Raw genomic sequence first — 17,220 nt, forward strand, 5'->3', positions numbered from 1 at the left:
GACCAGTCAGCTATTTGTAGGGGTGTGTCATCTGGTTGCATGATGGAGCCATTTGACCTAGGGGAGGGTGGGGATGGACAAAGTTGTGGGGGAAGAGGGCAGGCAATAACACAGTAGGGATAGGCATAGGGAGATAAGGCAGGAGACTGCTCTGCCCCAAGATTTTAGCTCCCCCTAAATCTGGAGATGTTCCATCTTTGACTCTGGATGAGGTAGCACTACCCCAAGACTAGTTAGTGAGCAGTTTGGGAATCCTCATGGATGCATAATTCCTCAAGGCCCCCAAACTGCTGAAGAAGCAGGTAGCAGCCATGGCCATGAGGCAGCCATGGGACAAATCACTTTTGTTTGCCAATTGTACCCATTCCTGGATTGGAAGGCTCTTTTCATGGTCACTCATGCCTTAGTTACCTCCCAATTAGACTATTGTAATGCACTCTGTGTAGGACTGCCCTTGAAGACCATCTGGAAGCTGCAACCGGCAAAGAATGCAACAACAGGTACAGTTTTGGCACACCCATGTAGCACCACTGTTCTCCAAGCTACACTGGCTTCCAATAAGCTTCCATGTGCAATTCAAGCTGCTGCTGGTCACTAGGCCAGATTCTGTGTAGCCTGTTGGTCTCCAATGGTTTTCACCTATTCTGCCAGATCTGGCAGGGTGGCCTGTCCAGGGTTCCTTCTGTTAATAGTGTCATCTAGTTGTACTCAGGAGGTGTGCCTTCTCTGTGGTGGCATCTGCCTTATGGAGCAGCCTCCTCCTGAGATTCAGATGGTCCTGAATCTCTCTGGTCCTGCTAACCATCCAGAAGAAGTTGAAGACCTGCCTTTTCCCTCAGGCACTGAGGCCAGGATGTTAGCTGAGCCTGGTATATATGTTTTACAATATGATATGGGAAAGTTTTGCTTGGACCCACAGTCACACTGTGTCGTCTTGTGTTGTCTTGCGTTGTGATGTTATTTTATTTTGCTCTATTTTATATTTTATGTGTTGTTAATCATCCAGAGTCACTGTGCTGAGATGAGTGGCCTTATCAATTCTATATATAAACAAACCAACACATTTGGAGACAGACTTGTCAATGAAGAACAGATTAGAGTAAAGCCAGAGTGAAGAGACTTCTGGTGATTTACTCTGGGGATGAATTTAGATTTCTCTTTCTTTTGTTTTGAAGCTTGTCTCAGAACAAAAACAGTTGCTTTGGAAGAGTCTCTTCTCAAGCTGGCATTCGTTTCCTTTGTTTGCTTTGGGGGACCATGTGTATGTATGCAAATGAATTACATGTAAACACACCTGACTATATATTGACATGGAGCCATTTGCAGTCAAAAATTAGCAGTGGGTGGGGAAAGGAAGAGATTGAAACCGGTAAAATTCTGCCTGGTCTTATTTAGGCTTTGATAACTTCATGCTTTATTGGTGTAATGGGAACTGTCAGAATGGTCTGAGTCGAAAGCAGATGTTATTTCTGCTCTCCTTGAGCAGAATCTTCCATTACCCTTCGGGCAAAGCAGGTGCCAGCCATTCTTCAGCGCCATCTTTGCTGGAACCATGTTCACTTCAGCGTGGGCCAGTCTGGCAACACTGCTCAAGAGACGTATCTGATTAGCACCAACATGCCCGCAAAAATAGCAGGGGGGTGGGGGAGGTGGAGACAAATTATGGGAAGGAAGGAAGGAAGGAAGGAAGGAAGGAAGGAAGGAAGGAAGCTTAGACTTAGAAAATAAAGGGAAGTGAAAAGGAAGGGGGGAAACAAATTCAGTAAAATCAACTGGGCGAGCTTGCAACCAGCTACCCTCAAAAGAAAGCAAGCTGGCAAGAAAGTAAAAGAAGCTTGGCTGCTACAGTGCAGGTGCAGGACTGGGTGCCTGCCAGGCTATGCGAATGCTGTAGATTGTATACTAATGTTTGTCAGACTTGAGAAAGTGGTTGTTTTTTGCAAGAAGAAAAGAGAAACATTAAAAGCATCACCCCTTAGAACTAATGAAGATTCTAGTCTGTGGGTGACAGAGTGCCAAGTGAAAATCCTAACCCAGCCTTCCCCAATCTGGTGCGCTCCAAGCGGGTGGAGGGACTTCCATTCCAGCCTGGCTGAGAATTCTGGAATGTGCAGGAATCTCTTGGGTTTTCCATCCTAGTATACAGAGGCTGCAGTTATTCTGCAGCTTTGTTTTTCCGAGATACCCCAGTGTGTGCATTTAGTGTTGGCTATCAAGGCCAAGTGGGAAATCTGCAGGTATACTTTCCACACTGCTGCTCAGTGGCCTCTCTATCTGAACCTGTAGAACTCTGTGGAGAAGTTAACGTTCACAATGGCGTTGTCTCACTATATCATTGGCTAATGCATTAAAGAGAGCCTATCGTTGAGGTAGTCTCTTCATCAGAGTGAGGAGGATAACTGAATGTGAAGAAGCTTGGCATCCCACTGTCATGGTCAGATTATTTCCTGGTAAGATTAAGGTGGTCCATCTCCCAGGAATTATGAAATCCAAAGAATTCCTGAATGCTTTGTGGAGGGAGGAAAACAAAGTGACAGGGCTGGTGATTCTGTTGAGGTCCTAGTCTTGTTAGATAGGATGGGCTGTCAGTCTAATTGCTTCTGTGTGATTGCTACTATGTGCTTGGATGGCTCTCTGGTTTTTAGAGAATCTATGCACAAAGAGACAGATTGACCAATGGGTGTGGCATAGTTATCAGAAATCCTGATTTAAAAAAAAGAGCAAAATGGATTAGAGCACATTGTTGTATCTATCATGTAGCAGTGAAGGCAACAAAGAAGATCAGGTTCACATGTACAAAATGTTTAAAACATCCAGGTCCTGTTAACCATTTTACAGCCTTGCTTCAGATGAACTGAAGTTTTCAAACAATATATTAAAATTGATCTTTGTACAATAAATCTTTGTAAATTGATCTTTTGGAGAATCTAACTTTCTCCAGAACTCCATGTATAGTTGGATAGTTCATCTCCTCACCCTCTAGCAGCACCTGTGTCTTGTATGAACTAAGTTATCAAACTTCACCTAGTCCACTATATTGTCTAAGCACTGATTCATAGTTTCTTAGATCCATAGTCCCTCCTGGATTTCATGACAAAGAGGGAAAGAGCTCAGTGTCACTCATATATTGATATACTGATGGTTCCTTAGGCCAAACTTTGAATCACTTCACACTGCAATTTTCTGTAGATGTTAAACTTCACACGGAATAAGATGGATCCCTGCTTGTAATGGTTGCCTATCCTAAAATACTCTCAGACTCACAAGCAAGAGCTTAATAAAATCTGGTTTATTTAAGAATAGTATGCAAGTACAAAGAAAGCTGAGAATGGGAAAAGCGCGCCAAATGCAAACTAAAAAACCCTCGGTACAAACGAGATCCCTCCCCCCATAGAATCTTCCCAGGCTCACAATCCCAGGTGCTCCCAATGGCTTCTGATGATGCCGTGGAAAAGTCCTTGAGCTGAGCACATAACCCAAACACATTCCATTGAAATGAACATAGATACAGAGCTTGGTCCAAGGTTTCACAGCAGCTCCCTCCCAACAGAAACGCGCCTCAGCACCATGGCATGTGAAATGTTACGATGTACAGTGCACATTGAAACAGTGAACATGACATACCGCTCCCCCCAAAAAAAAATTCTAAGCAGAAGGCTTCAAAGGGTAAGCTAAGTGGAAACGGTTTACTAAATCAGGAGCATTAACGTGGTGAGCAGACACCCACTCAGGGTGAGGAAAGTGTTTCCAGCAGATCAGGTACTGGAGGGTGCCTCGAAGCTTGCGAGAATCAACAACCTCCTTGACTTCAAAGTGTTGTTGCCCATCAATCATGATCGGAACAGGAGGAGGGGGTTGGGGATGCCAGTGTGAAGACTGATGGACAGGCTTGAGTAAGCTGCAATGAAAAACAGGGTGCAAGCGTTTCAAATTGTGAGGCAGATCCAACTTAACAGTAACTGGGTTAACAAGACCAACAATGGGGAAAGGACCAATGAATTTGAGAGCAAGTTTGTTAGAGGGTTGTGGGGACTTCATGAATTTGGTAGAAAGGTAAACCTGATCCCCAATTTTGAAATCGTGCTGCACAGACCGGTGTTTATCGGCTTGGAAATTGTAAGCAGCCTGTGCATCATCCAAAGACTGCTTAATCACCGGCCAGGAATCAGCAAGCTGAACAGCCCAGACAGAGGCAGAACAAGACTGGGGAGGGGATTGTGGTGGCTCAGGGATGGGAACAAAGTCGTGCCCAGAAACTATACGAAAAGGGGTCTGTCCAGTGCTCTGATGGACAGCATTGTTGTAAGCCACCTCAGCGAAGGGCAACAAATCAACCCAATTGTCCTTATGGTAATTTATGTATGCTCTAAGGAATTGTTCAAGTGTTGTTCAAAACCTCTGTAGATCCATCAGTCTGGGGATGCGATGATGTGGACAATGCCTGTTTGGTGCCAATCAATTTTAAAAATGACTTCCAGAACTGGGAAGTGAACTGTGTCCCGTGGTCGGTCACCAAACGGGAGGAGCAACCGTGGAGATGGTAGATGTGGACGAGAAACAGGTGGGCCAATTGTGGGGCTGACGGGATGGAAGCACACGGAATGAAATGGGCTTGTTTGGAGAAAAACTCTTTTACAACCCAGATGACAGGTTTTTTTCTGACTGGGTGGTAGGTCCACGATAAAATCCATAGAAATCTCCTCCCAGGGATGGGCTGGGCTGGCCACTGGCTGCAGAAGCCCCTGTGGTTTACCCCCTTTCTGTTTTGACATGGCACAAACACGACAGGAAGCCACATAGTCTTTCACGTCACGCCTTAAGGTCGGCCACCAAAATTGACGCCTAACCAAATGCAAGGTCTTGACGAAACCAAAGTGTCCAGCAAATTTGTCATCATGGGAACGCTGCAAAACATCAGCCCTCAAAGCTTCAGGCACATAAAGGCAGTGTTCCACCCACGTCAGACCATTTTCAAAAGAAACATTGTCTCTATTAGCTAGCAACCAAGTGTCAGATTTCAGTGCCTGGAGAAAGTTCTTCTGTAACTGACAAGGAACTTGCATTTTCCGCTTCTCAGATGGGGCTGGGGGCGGGGTTGCCTGCACACGGGTCTGGCTCCAGGTGACGGCAACCAAGCCTAGTTGTGGTTCAGTGAGAACAGCCCCCACTATATCTGACACGTGTTCAGAGTCCTGAGGCAGACATGACAAAGCATCGGCCAGAAAGTTTTTCTTCCCCGGAATAAACTTTAATTGGAAGTTAAAGCAACTGAAAAATTGAGCCCAGCGAATTTGTTTAGTACTGAGACGCTGGCGGGTACGGAGGGCTTCCAAATTCCTGTGATCTGTCCACACTTTGAAAGGGCATTAGCGCCTTCTAGGAGGTGACGCCAGGCTTCCAAAGTGGCTTTTACAGCAAAAGCCTCCTTCTCCCAAACATGCCACCGGCGTTCAGTTTCAGAAAAATTTCTGGACAGATACGCACAGGGTTTTAGGTGATTGTCGGAATCTCTTTGTAATAATATAGCCCCAATTGAAAAGTCAGAAGCATCAACTTGGACTACAAAGGGGCGTTCAGGATCAGGGTGCTGTAAAATAGGCTCAGCAGTGAAGAGGGTTTTTAACCTCTCAAATGCTGTCTGTCATTCAGGTGTCCTATTCAGCACTGCCCCAGGATTTTTCACCTTGCGTGTCTCTCCCAAACCCTTGGTGCGTAGCAAGTCAGTGAGTGGTAGAGCAATCTCAGCAAACCCCTGGATAAAGTGGCAATAATAGTTACTGAACCCCAGAAAACTTTGTAATTGCCGCGGGGTGCAGGGGCATTCCCAATTTAAAATCGCCTGAATTTTTGCAGGGTCCATCTCAATGCCCTTGTCAGATACCCTATAGCCTAGATAGTCAAGACGTGCTTTGTGAAATTCACATTTAGAAAGCTTTGCATAGAGTTTAGCATCTCTAAGCTTGCTTAACACCTGTTTGAGGAGGCGTTCGTGCTCCTCCTTGGTTTCAGTGTAAATGAGAACATCGTCTAAGTAAACCAGGACCCCTTTAAACAAATGATCATGTAACACTTCATTAATCAATTGCATGAAGACTCCTGGCACCCTGGCTAACCCAAAAGGGAGGACTTTGTACTGAAATGACCCCAATGGGCAATTAAAAGCAGTTTTCCACTCGTCCCCAGCTCGTATGCGGATGTGAAAATAAACTTCGCGAAGGTCGAGATTGGAGAAAATTTTACCTGTTGACAGATGGGCAAACATTAGAGGCAGAGGATATTTGTTGCAGACCGAGACGGGATTTAACCCCCGATAGTCCGTACAAAGTCTAAGCGTGCCATCCTTCTTTTCCCGGAAAAGGACAGGGGCCCCAACTGGGGAATTTGCAGGTTCAATAAACCCCCTTGACAAATTTTTGTCAATAAAGTCCCACAATGCCACTAGCTCCTTCTGGGTCATTGGATAGATTTTCAGCTTGGGCAATTGAGCGTTGGGAACCAACTCTATTGCACAGTCAGTCTTTCGATGGGGGGGGGGGGGCAGCTGGTCTGCTTCCACTTCCCCAAAGACGTCAGCAAAGTCTCGGTATAGGTCGGGCAAGCCTTCTAAGTGTGGTAAGATGGGGCGCGGCATGGCGATCGCAGCTCTTCCCACCCCCACATGTAAAGGTCTCTCCGCTGTAGGAGCTTGGTAAAACCCATCCTTAAAAGTAACAGTCCAGTGCTCCCAATTTATATATGGGCTGCGCCAAGTCAACCAGGGAATTCCCAGAACTACCATGGGATTGCCCACAGGCGCCACGATAAATTTTAAAGCCTCCTTGTGGCTGCCCATTTGCATCGCTACATTTCCAGTGAAATGTGTTGCCGGACCCCCACCCACCATTGACCCGTCTCACTGGGTGAAGATCAAAGGCTGCTGGAGAGGAAAGCTAGGCAAGTCCAATGCAGCAACCAGATCAGGGTGGATGAGACACCTTGAACACCCAGAGTCAATGAGAGCCCAGACTTTCGTAGTCTTAGTGCGGGAGCCCAACTTCACTTTCACTGCTAGAGTGGGGCAGTCAGCACTCACCATAGTGTCTTTGCCCCCATCCTCCTCCACCTGCCCACAGGCGCTTTTCAGGGCAGTGGCTGGCGTTTCCCGCTGGCTCCGTAGAGGCAACATCAGCCTCTCCTGAGAAGTAAATCTCTTCTTCGACGTCAGTAGCCCCCTTGGCCGTTGTCATCTGTCATGATGGGGGGGGGTGATTTGGTCGGCGCTTTAGTCGCTCGATCTCCAGCCCTGGTTTTTGGACAGTCTGCGGCTCGATGTCTGACCTTTCCACATCAGATACACTGGCCTCGCATGTAGCATCGCTGCCTCTCCTCATCCCATGTTCGGTAGCCTGATGGGGTAGCAGTTGCCCCGGTTCGGGGTCCTCGCATCACGGTTGGTGGCCTCTTGTGCCTTCTGGCTTGCATGTAGGTGCGCTGAGCATGCTCTGCCTTCCCGGCCAGACAGATCCAGTCGTGCAACGACTCTGGGTCGTCTCTGCATAGCGCCCATTTTAGGACGTCCCGATTGAGCTCGTCTTTAAACTTTTCTACTAAGGTTGACTGAGACCAATCGGGGCCCTTGCCTGCCAAGGCTTTAAATTCCAGGGCATAGTCGGCTACTGACTTGGGGTCCTGGATGAGATCCTTTAGCGCCTCCTTAGCTCTTGCCTTGGCCAGAGGATCCTCAAAATGCAGCTTTAATGCCAACAAGAAGTCTTCAAAGGACTCAAGCTCAGGGGCGTCAGCCTCCGTTAATTGGACATACCAGTCTGCCACTCTGCCTTTTAGCTTAGTGGCCACTGCTGTTATCTTAGTCTTTTCGGAAGGGAAACATGGGCCGAATTGCTCCATGTAGCTCTTCGCATAGCTTGGTGGGATCCCCATCAAATTTGACAGAAAAGTCCTTCACCACCCCTCCTGCTGGAGCGGAACCGGCAGCAGGTTGAGTGGTGGGACCCCAGGTCACGGTAGTGGTTCCTCTTTGGGGCGGAGATCCATCCTGGAGTCGTCTGCGGCCCTGCTCCGCCAGTGGTTCGGGGGGGAGGATGGGTGATGGTTGCGTGAAGCTAGGACTTCCATCGTATCTCGCCTGGCCGCCCATCACCAAAGACAGGTTTTTTAGCAGATACTCCACTGATTCCATTTTCACCTCCCATACTCTCAGCCCCTCAGGGGTTTGAGATTCCTCCCTCTGTCGCATGCCAGGCTGCCTCCCCATTGCTACCATGGTAGATTCCACCTCTGGGGTCAGCGGGAAACAGTGCTTCCACGATGCCTGGGACGTCCCTGGCTGGGGCTCTCCCATTGTATCCCAGGTGAACAGCTCCGTGGGTGATCCACTCAGTGCCGGTTGCTCAGGCTCTCCCCCATTGCTAGATCCCCCCAGCTCAGGGCTGGAACTTGACTCCTTCAGGTAATATGAAAGTTCGGGGGGTGGGGGGGGGGTCGGCTCTCTACTCTGAATTGTCGACTCGGGTAATGGGTTAGTCGGCTCCTCAAGCTCCCCGGACGCTAATTTCGACTCTGCCATCGCTAACTGCTTCCCTCACAAGAATTGATCTTGGTAGGAGCTAGCAGTGTACTTTGGAGATTCTCAGCTTTATGTAATGGTTGCCTATCCTAAAATACTCTCAGACTTACAAGCAAGAGCTTATTAAAACCTGGTTTATTTAAGAATAGTATGCAAGTACAAAGAAAGCTGAGAATGGGAAAAGCGCGCCAAATGCAAACTAAAAAACCCTCGGTACAAACGAGATCCCTCCCCCCGTAGAATCTTCCCAGGCTCACAATCCCGGGTGCTCCCAACGGCTTCTGATGGTGCGGTGGAAAAGTCCTTGAGCCGAGCACATAACCCAAACACATTCCATTGAAACGAACATAGATACAGAGCTTGGCACAAGGTCCCCCAGCAGCTCCCTCCCAACAGCAACGCGCGTCAGCGCCATGGCATGTGAAACGTTACGATGTACAGTGCACATTGAAACAGTGACCATGACACTGCTGTACCCAAAAACATAATTTCAAAGAGACTGAGCAGAATTTCCTAAGTATTGCCCTCTGGAAATCACCACTAAAGTAGAAGTATAAGCTCTGCATAGCAAATGTCTCCACTTCCCAATTTATCGACTCAGAAAGTAGTCATGGCTAGTATCAACAAAAGTAAATGCTGTTCAATGAGAAGCCCAATAAAATTAAAAGGTTGCACTTCTTTCAATAGAGGTCATCTCACTGGGCAACCATGGCAGTTTCTATTCCAAAATCAGGCCTAAATCCAGGATGAAATGGATCCAAAACTGTAAGTAACTAGATTACAATAAAACACCAGGCATAGAGATTTGCTTTCACTGAAAGACGTGAAAAAAACTATCAAAGCTCTTTTGTTTCCCTTGACACAATGTAGTCATGACATCAATGGAACTAATTATCATAGCCACTCCTACTAATATCCATTGGATTTGGTTACATGCACTTTTATCTTTAAGAATATTGCTGTCATTTCATCCACTGTGAATTATTTGTCCTGCATCTGTGTTACGTACTTGTCCCCTAAAGAAGTATCTTTCTTACGTGGTATATAAGTCACACATCAGAATGACGCAGATGCTCAAAAGTCGGTACACATACTCACCTTTTATGAGTCTGAAGAGATACTAGTGAAGAGCTTTGAAACCTTAGAGTAGAAGAATGATACAGGAACTCCAGACGTTAACTAGACCAAAGGAAAAAAAAAGCTTTAGAAATCCATGGTTAGCAGAACTAGAATGGTTTTGTTTCCCAAGTATATTGCTTCACTGTAATTAATTTGTTAGCTAAGAACAACAATGCAGCATGGAGAACTTATTTCCTCCCCTCTCAGGATCTTTGTCCCACACAGCCACAGCCATAGAGAAGGCAGCAGCACACTGTAGAACAATTGCAAGGGTTTATTGAGTCAAAGCCTGATCAGTTGTCCCTTTAAGATATTTCTTAGTTGCAGCACAATTAATCAGAGCTACATATCACTAATCAACACCATTTCCCCAACTAATGTAAGCAGAGAGGTTATCTAAATTGATAATCAGATAGTTACCAAAAGTTGTCTTGTTGCTCCTGGACTCCAGAAAGTTTTCCCAGGGTGGAAAACAAGTAGCAAGAAGTAGCAGACAACAACAAAATAGCTAGCTGTAGAATAGAGAAGCTCTTACAGATTACACACACACACACACACTTAATTCACCAATTTACACAGACATGCACACAGAGCTTCTCTCTGTCTCTTATTTTATAGCCTAAAAGTATTGGACTCTGGCCAGCTGGTTTTCATCAATCTTGTCGTGGGATATGATTAAAGTTTCAGAAAACAATTTGGGGTAAGGGTCTAGCTGTCCTTGGGCAGTTCCCAATCATGAACGTTTAAGTCTTGACCCTTGCTATATTTATCCAGAAGTCATACTTTGACCTTCTCCTCATCTTTGGCACATCTTTGTTGTAGTCCAGCCTAGCACGAACGCCTGTGTGATCAGGTGATCTGAATATTCATCATATATTCATTAAGCTCATTATCCATCATGAACACCAGAAAAAGTTATTTGCTGGAGAAAAGGTTACATTCCACCCAAATATGGCTTGTCTCTGAGTCAGCTAGCCCTTGGTCTCTGTACGTCCAAAGCACCTTTCCAACATTCTGAAACGGCATGCCATTCTAGCATGTCTAAACAGACCCTGCAAGTCCTACTGAGTTTGGTGGAGCTGGCTCTCAAAGAAGTGGAGATAATGTTGAAGGATAAGGGACGTAACATTTGGTAAGATGTATAAAACGTTGCTGTTTGTATTCTCCCTGCTCTCCCCAGACAATGTTTCTGATAAGAAAGACTGGCTGCATTTTTAAAATATCTTTCAATAGAAGCTTTAAAGGAGGGGGACATTTCTTTGAAAAATGTTTAATGGTTAACATTAGTGTTAAAGATTTTAAGATCACAAAAAGCAGCCATAGAAAACAATTGCAGGGTAAAACTCATAATTGCTAGTTCAGGAGAAGTAATTAGTTTTCAGCTCATACCAGAAAGATGGTAATGTGGAGACCAGTGGGCTAGTTCTAGCAGGAATATTCCACCAACTGGATACTGCTACTGCAAATCAGATGCTGTAAAGTTTGATCCCTGTTCCCTTTGTCTCTCAAGGAAGCAGCACAAAGGAAAAGGAGCCTACAGATAGGAAAGAGCAAGCAAGCAGGCATATGTAGGAGGAGGCCAGGCAGCAAATTCATTCCACAACAGTTGAGTCCCAGCTTCCATAAAATAAAAGCCTGTAGGCTGAATATGAGACTAATTAAACTTGTTTTTTTGCAGATCTTCCACATCAACTGATCCTGCATGAGTTTGTCTCAGCTTTCTTAAATCCAGTTATGATATTGGCCTTCAGATTTTGAATGGCAGCCTTCCCCAAACTAGATCCTTCCAGATGCGTTGGACTTCATTCTTGTAATCCTGAATGCCCAAAGCCTTGCTGGATATAAATTATGAGAACAGAAGTCAAACCCTTGGGTAAAACACTGGACTGGAGACAGCTGTGCCATGAAGGCGCATGTCAACATGTACGGCTATGGGAAATTGTTTGTAAAGTGCTCTGAGCTCTTGGAATAAAGCATACAATAATAAATAAAAATATGATAACAAGAGGATGGATTTCAACGGACTAATGATCTGTTATATATTTATTTTTGTTCATTTTTACTGTGATGTTGGCTAATTTCATCGAGGAACCATAGTTATTGCAATTGTATTAGCCTTCTTCCTGTGACCTGACTGACGTGGTTATGGCTTTGTGCATGTCAGATTGCATTTCAAGGGCAGTTTCTCAGAGATAACCATGTTTTCTTGTTCTTTGTAGGTTGGAGCAAAACTGCTGTGGAGCAGGATATGTATATACTGTTATATCCCTTGAACTAAAATATGATTTTGATTTACATCACAATTTGCAAACAGTAGGCTCACTCACAATCCCCCCATGGATGTTATTTAAGGTTAGTATACCAAGAAAGTAGGTTATTTTTCTCATGAACTTTGCAGTATAACAAATAATTCTTTTTTTCCCTTCCTGCCAGTAGAAAGTTATAACTAAGCCTGTTTGAGCAGCTTAATTTTATATTTTATATCTTTATTTTATTTCATTTCTTTCTGTTATAATTTTCTTATTTTTTTAAGTACCCGTTATGCATTTTTATAACATATGTATCTTTGTGTATTTTTTGTTATTTTTTCCTTTTTCTGCCATTCTTTTAAAAAGCAATAAATAAATAATTTTAAAAAGCCTGTTTGAGTGGGGATCAATCTCACATTTATACGCTAGAAAGAGAAAATCGATCTGGTTCACACATTTTGAGTAGTAAGCAGCTTATCATTGTTTATTTGCCTTACACAGAATTTCAGCTGAAGGGCTCCATTCACAAAGCCTGCCAATTGCAAATTCTGAATTCATACTGGAAGGTCACAAGTAGAGTCCTTGGTGCTCTCTGAGCTTGGTTGTTTGCTTGCAGACGTTTCATTACCCGACTAGGTAACATCATCAGTGCTGGTGAGTGTGGGGTTTGCTCCCTGTTTATATACAGTAGCTTGCCCGCCAGTGTTGGTCGGGGTGTGGTTTCCTCCTTGGTGGTTCCTTGATTGGGGTATTGTTTTCTGCCTGATTGTTTGTCTGCTGTTTATCCCTGCTTATCTGGGTGTTGGCTGCTGGCAAGGGTGTGTTCTGGTCTTTTTGTTTCCTTCTTAGCTTTTTTATTGTCTCTCTTGAATGGCATGTAAATATGGTTTATTTCTGTGTGTCTATTGATGGCTGATTTGTCTGAGTGCCAAACTTCCAGGAATTCCCCTAGTGTTTCTGGATTTGGCTTGGTCTAGGATGCTCACAGTTTCCCAGTTGAAACTATGGTTGAGTCTGTCCATGTGTTGTGAGATTAAGGAGCTTTCATCGTGTCTTCTGACTGCTAGTTGGTGTTCGTGGATGCGCTCTGCTAGTCTCCTGCCTGTCTGTCCTACATAGTGGCTCTTACAGTCCTTACACTGTATGTTGTAGATGACTCCTATTTTTTCTAGTCGGGCTACTGGGTCTTTTGGTTTATATACAATGTTTTGGAGGGCTTTAGTTGGTTTGTGTGCTATGGTGATGCCGTGTGGTTGTAATTATCTGTTGGTGGTTTCTGAGATGTTTCTGATGTGTGGCAGAGTTATCCTTTTCATAGCTTGTGTTGGTTGTGCTGTAGTGGGTTGAGTGGGACATCACATATTGTCTTACTCCTTCCTTAATAGGAATAATTCATTAAACACCCTATTTATTCTCATGCATCCCATCAAATACTGCTCCTATCACATGCAGCAACCTTCAACTCCACTTTTATCATTTAAACTGATTTACTTTATCATATACTTTCTCTAAATCAACAAACTCAAAATAAACTTCTTTTTGTACATTCTTAGATTTCTCAACACCCTGAGGACCAAAAATCTAGTTTGCACATTCCCTGCCTGGCATAAAGTCACACTTTTTGCTCATTGTCACCATTCATAGCATTTCAATCAAAATTCTGCCAAACATCAGCTCAGGAACAGTTAAAGTATTTTCCCTGTAGTTTTTGCAATTGAAAATGGTATATTCCAAAATCATCTAAATACAAGCCACCTAAAATATTGATTTCAAGAAAGTAATTAGAGGTATTGGTATTTTTATTTGTTTAGCAAAGATCTACATCTCCTGGAAGCGTAAAGAGTTCGGCTCTCAAAGGCCTCCTTTGGGATGATGCTCCATGAGACAGGGCCAACAAAGGGAAAATGTACTCCTTGTTGTTAAAAAGCAGATGAAAGTTTGACTTTGTTCTTGCTATTTTAGAAAAACTCATCTATTTCATATCAAAAATTATATCAGTAAATAGGAGTCATAATAATAATAATAATTCAAAAAGATAAACAGTAAGAAAACGTTGACCACAGGGTTTAACTGTAAAAACACTGCAGAAATACAAAGAGAATGGGGACACAGATGGGGGAACAAGCAAACCTGTTTTATTACTTCCTTGTTGATACATTTCTACAGCTATTTCCCCTTCCTCTTTGTAAGAATGAGGGAAATAAGTGCTAAAAAAATTCTCCTCTGGCCAAAAGCTGAGGTCAGATTGGTCATTCCTTGCCATAATATTCTTTTAGGAGGCATGGGGGACCAATGGTGGAGTGAGTGGCCATGCAGTGCTGCAGAATTAAGGGCAATTGATGGCTGAAAGAGGATGCTGCTCTCACCTACTCTTTCTCTGATCCATGGAGGAGGCCAAATTGGCCAAGATGCTTGCCCTTGAAAGAAGGAACATTGGTCTCCTGGCAGAGTAGAAATGAGCCCATGGGATTCTGTTCTTCAGCTGTACAGATCCAGGGCAATTTCAGAACTCTCTCAGTGCCAACCAGCATGGTTTGTCTCTTCGGCAGTAGGGATTGTTGCTGAGAAACCAACAGATTAAAATCAACAACAGCAAAGAGCACCTTTTGACTTCCTTTGGGCCCAGCCTGTGTACTGTATCCATATGCCTATTTGTGTGATCAGCTTTCAATCAGCAATTCAATCTCATAACACTGAGCATATACAGGTAGTCCTTATTTAATGACCACCCCATTTAGTGACTGTTCTCAGTTACGATGGCGATGAAAAAGTAACTTTGCAACCAATCCTTGCATGTACGACTTTGGTAAGTCTATAAAGCAAAGGAAAGCTGAAGTAAGATTGTAAACACAGTCACAGTTTCACAAAGTGACTGCTTCATTTAATGACCAAATTGCTGGTCCCAATTGTGGTTGCTAAATGAGGACTACCTGTAGTATGACTAGAATGCTATGATATAAATAAAACTCAAGTCAATAAATATTTTCACTGGTGTAAATGTTTATACTTTTTTTTTTTTTTTTAAACCCTTCCTTTAAATGGGCCATAGTAACCCATCCCAGCATCCTAAAACAGAACAAGTGGGTTTATCCTTCCATGAAAAGCATTACCCTCTCTAGGAATTTTTCCTGAGTTGTGGCAGAATATTCCCTTAATAATGAACAAGGCTCACAGTAGCAAATGTTTTATTTTATTACAACATTAGAATGAGATTGAAAATATGAAAAAGGTTACAAAATGAGTAACTTTTTTTTATGCTCTGTCCAAAATTGATGTATTTTCTTTAAGAAGGATTTCTGCCCAATACTTTAACAGGAGAATCCCGTTTGGAGGCTGTCACAAGCGTGGAATATGAATATAGAACTTGGCTTTCAAAACTTCGTTGAAATGCAGAAACAAGCAGTCTGTGAAGGGTTAGTGTTCAGGGAATGAAAATTGCCCTGAACATTTAAAAAGAAAATCCTCATTCAGTTTGAACATGGGATTCTCACTGTCTATTAATACCATTCCTTGGCATAGCTTTCATTTCCATATTCAACACCTCACATTCTGTGGTGTAGAAGATATTGCAGTAAACACAAGCTGCCCTTGTTACTCTTCTTGAGAAGTACAGGCTGCCTCCTGCTCTCATACAAGCTGTTAGGCCACAACTGGCCGCGGAAAGTGAGCGGGGAGAGATTTTTGTCTAATGCTTAGGGAAAAAAATCATAATGTCGCCTTTTACCATTTAAACTATGGCTGAATGTTTGACGCGAACATCCAGCCCGGGTGGCAACATTGTTTTGGAAGTGTGAACACACCTGGTGCTAAAAGAAGAGGAAAAAAAAATATTTGCCCAGTTCAATGCCTAATTCATGTATTCAGCTACAAAGGTCTGAAAAGATTTGATTTCAAGAAGCAGTCCAAAAATCTGATGCAATTAAATCACTGTATTTGCGGGGGGAGGGAGTTTCAAATAGTGTTTTTGCTCCTTGTGTACAAACTTTAATATTTATTAAAAGCCTTTTCAGACAATCTGTCCTTGATCTGTCATTTTTCCAAATGTGCCTGAGATGGCACCATTCAAATTGAATCCAAAACAGAACAGTTCAGCAAAGCAGGACTGTTGAATGGCCAGAAATGAGATAAACAATTGCTGTTAGTAGCATCCAATGAATTCAGGCTGCATATATTCATTTGGTCTAGCTATGTGGTGAAGTGAACTTCTGCATAGAGGGAGAACACAAGTAAGTTTAATAAGTAAGTTGTTTATTGTTTTTTTAAAAAATGAGGGAAGTTGTTTTGAAAGAGGTTTGGAGAAATTCAAGAGTTGAGGAAGGGTACCCTTCGTTCCCACATTTTAAGAATTTGGACAGCATGCTGTGAATATTCTAGTCAAAAAAGGTCTGCCATGTAAATCTGGCCTTCCATACTACCTTGCATTTATCAGCCAAAAGGTACGTCGATGTGGCTGCTCCTCACCATCCTAACTTGTTCTTTAACTACTCTCAAGCATTCCAACCTTTTTCAAGGCAGGCGGCCATATGCCTCAACAAAGACTGGAATGGAATTGCCCACCATTTTTTTTTTCTAGGGCCCATGTGAAGCCCATAGTCATTTTGCAAATGACTCTGACACCAGGGCTTTGTTTTGCAGCATGCTAACTTCCCATTCTTCAGCAAAGGATCGTTACCTTGCCGTGGTGCTGGAGCTTGAGCACCTCAGTGATGCCATGAGCTAAACCGTGAAGGGCCACCCAAGACGGGAAGGTCATGACAGAGAGGTCAGACTAAATGCGATCCCTGGGGAAGGTAATGGCAACCCACCCCAGTATTATTGCCGTGAAAACTAAATGGATCAGTACAACCAGAGGTATGTCGGTATACCATCGGAAGATGAGACCCCCAGGTCGGAAGATGGTCAAAATGCTACTGGGGAGGAACAGAGGATGAGTTCAACTAGCCCCAGACGTGATGACGCAGCTAGCTCAAAGCCGAAAGGACAGCTAGCGGCCAACGGTGCTGGTGGTGAACAGCGAATCCGATGTTCTAAGGATCAACACACCATTGGAACCTGGAATGTAAGATCTATGAGCCAGGGCAAATTGGATGTGGTTCTTGGTGAGATGTCAAGATTAAAGATAGACATTTTGGGTGTCAGTGAACTGAAATGGACTGGAATGGGCCACTTCACATCAAATGACCACCAGATCTACTACTGTGGACAAGAGGACCACAGAAGAAATGAAGTAGCCTTCATAATTAATAGTAAAGTGGCTAAAGCAGTGCTTGGATACAATCCAAAAAT

This window comes from Candoia aspera, chromosome 1 (assembly GCF_035149785.1).
Source record: "Candoia aspera isolate rCanAsp1 chromosome 1, rCanAsp1.hap2, whole genome shotgun sequence".
Classification (NCBI taxonomy): domain Eukaryota; kingdom Metazoa; phylum Chordata; class Lepidosauria; order Squamata; family Boidae; genus Candoia; species Candoia aspera.